We start from the raw sequence: 3933 nt of genomic DNA on the forward strand, positions 1-3933 counted from the left end.
CCCTTTGAGATCCACCAATTAAATGACTCAATAATATTTGTTTTAGTTCAAATGCAAATAAAGGGTGCAAAGACTCTTACCCTTACCACAGAAAAATTCTTGTCTATATGAATATTTACATGACTGACTTTTTCAGGATTGTAATGATGGACTCAAAGCATAACAAAACATGAACATGATTATTTTCCATCCTTCAGGCAAACCAAAGTTCAACTATGCTTTATGATGTCAGGCCACTATAGTGGATTGAGAATCAAAATGTTGTAAAGGCTATTTCACTTCTAAACCACAAACTGCAAATTATTTATCTAAACTATTCACAGTTCTCTCTCTTTAAATCTTTTTTTTTTTTTTAACCTCATACTGCTTATTTAACATTTGTTTGTTTTAGGACAAATTATGACAGCAATGGAGTTTTTGGCTCTCTTTGTTTATAATCAAGATTCAGACATCTTTTTGTTAGAGGACATTTTTGATATTTATATTAAAATTTCCAACTATTTAAAAGGTAACAATTTTCTGAAAGACTGAGATGAGACAGACTTCCTGAAGCATGGAAAGAATTGGCCGCATAGAAACATTTCTAGATCCAGTGATGTTGCAAGTGCTATCTTACTGTCTGTGTCCAGAGAGATGGCATCAATGTATGAGGCTGTTATCTTTTAGGGCGAAGGAGAAGGCAGCACAATCCAGAGCTTGGAACAAATGACTCTTTCATTATGCAGGTAACCCAGGAAGTGTTTTTATACATGAGTCTTCAGAAGGGTTTATGTTATGCAAGAGTAAATTGATATTGAGATTTGGAAAGACACAGTCTTTTAAAAGCTTTCCTAAGTGATTATGATAATCAGCCATGTTAGATATAGTTTGTGATTGATAAAATATATGGGAATTGACTTAATTCTGTAATACTCTTTTGGATACTTTCATATTATACAGATTACATTTATCTTCTCTAACATCAGTATTCTTAGATACTAATTTCAAGGGTAAATATTTGGGGATATATTAATAGACAGATGTTTGTAAATCTCTTATAGGATCAATGGAAGTGCTCTGTAAGCATTGTTTGTTGTATAATAATTAGAGAATGCTTTGAATCTGTGAAACTTCTATGAGTGAAGTTCAAGGATCTAAGATGATACTTATGCAAGCAGGTTTTTGCTTCAGTTCATAGGAGTGATAGGTTGGGTAAGAAGAGGACTGAAATTGACCATTAGATTTACTGACGTGAAGGTGTTTTTATAAAGAAGAACATAGAATTGGATTGTTTGCATGAAAGAGATGAGAAGTCTGAGGATAAGTTATTTAAACAATGGAGCTATTGTAATGTATGAATAGAGAGGCAATATCCAGAGGAAAATTGTTAATGTAGGAAATGGAGAAGACAATTATAAGGGGACTGTTATAAGAGTGATAAAGAGGATGGGATGTAGTGCACACACAGAGGGTTTGGCCACGGAAATACAGAAAATCCATGTATTGAGAAAAGGAGGTCTGGCAGAATTATGATGTCAGATATTGAAGTAAATGTCAATAGAGACTTAGAGAATAACTGGGTATCATTACTAGGATTATTTTAAGAGATAGCAGTGTTGGTTAATATTCATAATATTTATGATACAGCTTTTGTGTTCATGCGTGTGGTCTTCTTTTTCTTTTTTTCCTTGGAATCTCTTCTCTCATCTTTTTCACTCCTGCACACACATCACCAGCAAAAGAGTAACCTGTTTAAAATAAAAAATTGTATCTTTACATGTTTTCCTCATGCTCATATAATTATTTTTATAATGGTATTATACACTGTATGCTCATTTCTTTGTTGCTCAACAGTGCCTTGTCATTACCAGTTTTTCAAATTGGGTAATATGTCCATTGGGGATTTCAGTTATTAGTTAAAAATGATCTACCAATCCTAGAATGTAGAAAATAATTTCATTTATTAACATAAAAGTGAATATTAAGTAAATCTTCCTTTAGTTTTACATTAAATCTCCAATCTATTTATACTTTATTCTTATATATAGTATTAGCTATATATATGCAATTTTATTTTCTCCCAGATGGAAAGTTATTGTGACAACCCTGTTTATTTCATAATCTGCTCTTTTCCCACATGTTTCTAGTTACATGTTTGTCTGTTATTATTCAGTAAGATCACTGAGGTTATGGGCCATGTTTTAATCAGCCTTATATTATTCAAATATTGGAAAGTGGTGAAACGTAATAAATCACAATGCCTATTTGTTGGATGAATAAACAGATTAGTTTAAGATTTCAGACGTCACTGGTCATCATTGTATTTACAGGTAAATTTGTCCTGAACTCTGAAATAAGGACACAGAAGAACATATGGAACACAGGAACAATGTGACTGAGTTTATCCTCTTGGGGCTCACTCAGAGTCTTCAGGGTCAGAAAATATTATTTGTTGTGTTTTTGCTGATCTACATTGTGACAATGGTGGGCAACCTACTTATTGTCGTGACTGTGGTGGTCACCCCAACACTGGATGCCCCTATGTACTTCTTTCTTGGCTACTTATCGTTTATCGATGCCGTTTATTCTACTACAGTTACTCCAAATATGATTATAGACTTACTCTGTGAGTAGAAAACCATTTCCTTCCAAGCCTGTCTGACCCAGCTTTTTATAGAACACTTATTTGGCGGTGCTGAGATTTTACTTCTGGTGGTCATGGCCTATGACTGCTATGTGGCCGTCTGCAAACCCCTGCATTATATGACCATCCTGAACCAAAGGTTGTGTGTTCTGCTGTTGCTGGTGGCGTATTGTGGAGGTTTTGTGCATGCTGTAACTCACCTTCTCTTTGTTTTCAACCTTCCCTTATGTGGTCCCAATGTCTTTGACCATTTTGGCTGTGACATGTACCCCTTATTAAAACTTGCCTGCACTGACCCCTATGTCACTGGTCTCACTGTGATTGCCAATGATGGGGCAATATGTGTGGTAATTTTTATGCTGTTACTCATCTCCTACGGAGTCATTCTGCACTCCGTGAAGAACCTTAGTCAGGAAGAGAGGTGCAAAGCTTTGTCCACCTGTGGCTCCCACATCACTGTGGTGGTCTTTTTCTTTGTTCCCTGTATTTTTCTGTATGTGAGACCTCCTTTCACCTTACCCATTGATAAATTTTTGACTGTGTTTTATACTGTTTTCACCCTGTGTTGAACCCCTTAATCTATACTTGGAGAAATGCAGAGATGAAAAATGCCATGAAGAAGCTTTGGACCAGAAAGAGAAAATGAGGTGACAGACAAATGCATCACCTACTTTCAATAAAGAATTTCCCCTTCCAGGAAAATGAAACAAAACAACAACAACAGCAACACAACAAAAATCCAAATGCATTGACATTGAGTAGATTCCAGAAACCTGTGTGTAATTTTTTAATTTTGGTAAATATTTTCTCACATTAACTTGTGCATGATGAAAAATATTTATTAGGATACTTCCAATGATAAATTTTATTCAAAATATATTTTTAAGATTTCCATTTCATAGGAAAGTATATGTTCTTTTTTTGGTGTAGAGTAGTTCTGTTGAGTCTATAGATTTATATTCTATGTAATGACTTATGCTACAGTTAATACCAGAAATTTATTTTTGTTGATGGAAGATTTTCTCATGTCTGTTTCTTAAATAAATCTAATCCTTTTTCACAATTAATAATGTTCATTGCAGATTTCAGAATAATACATTCAAAATAAAACATAAAATTATGGTTCATATAACCCTATACAGAGATAGCTCATATTAGCATTAGAAGGATATATTTTTATTTTTGTATCTGCAAGATATATATGTAGCTTTGCTTATATTGCTTAGCCTGTTAAGGTTTACAAGAAAGGATGCTTCAGAGTTCTAAATTAATCATAAGGATGCTGAAAATACACAAAAAGAATCCAAATG

General features: G+C 33.8%; 1 pseudogene; it reads left to right on the forward strand.

Moving 5' to 3' along the window:
- Positions 1 to 2352: 2352 nt before the first annotated feature.
- Positions 2353 to 3269, forward strand: LOC101344251 (olfactory receptor 4A47-like; annotated as a pseudogene).
- The last annotated feature ends 664 nt before the right edge of the window (positions 3270 to 3933 follow it).

The sequence above is a fragment of the Trichechus manatus genome, unplaced genomic scaffold, assembly GCF_000243295.1.
Source record: "Trichechus manatus latirostris isolate Lorelei unplaced genomic scaffold, TriManLat1.0 scaffold00191, whole genome shotgun sequence".
Taxonomy (NCBI): domain Eukaryota; kingdom Metazoa; phylum Chordata; class Mammalia; order Sirenia; family Trichechidae; genus Trichechus; species Trichechus manatus.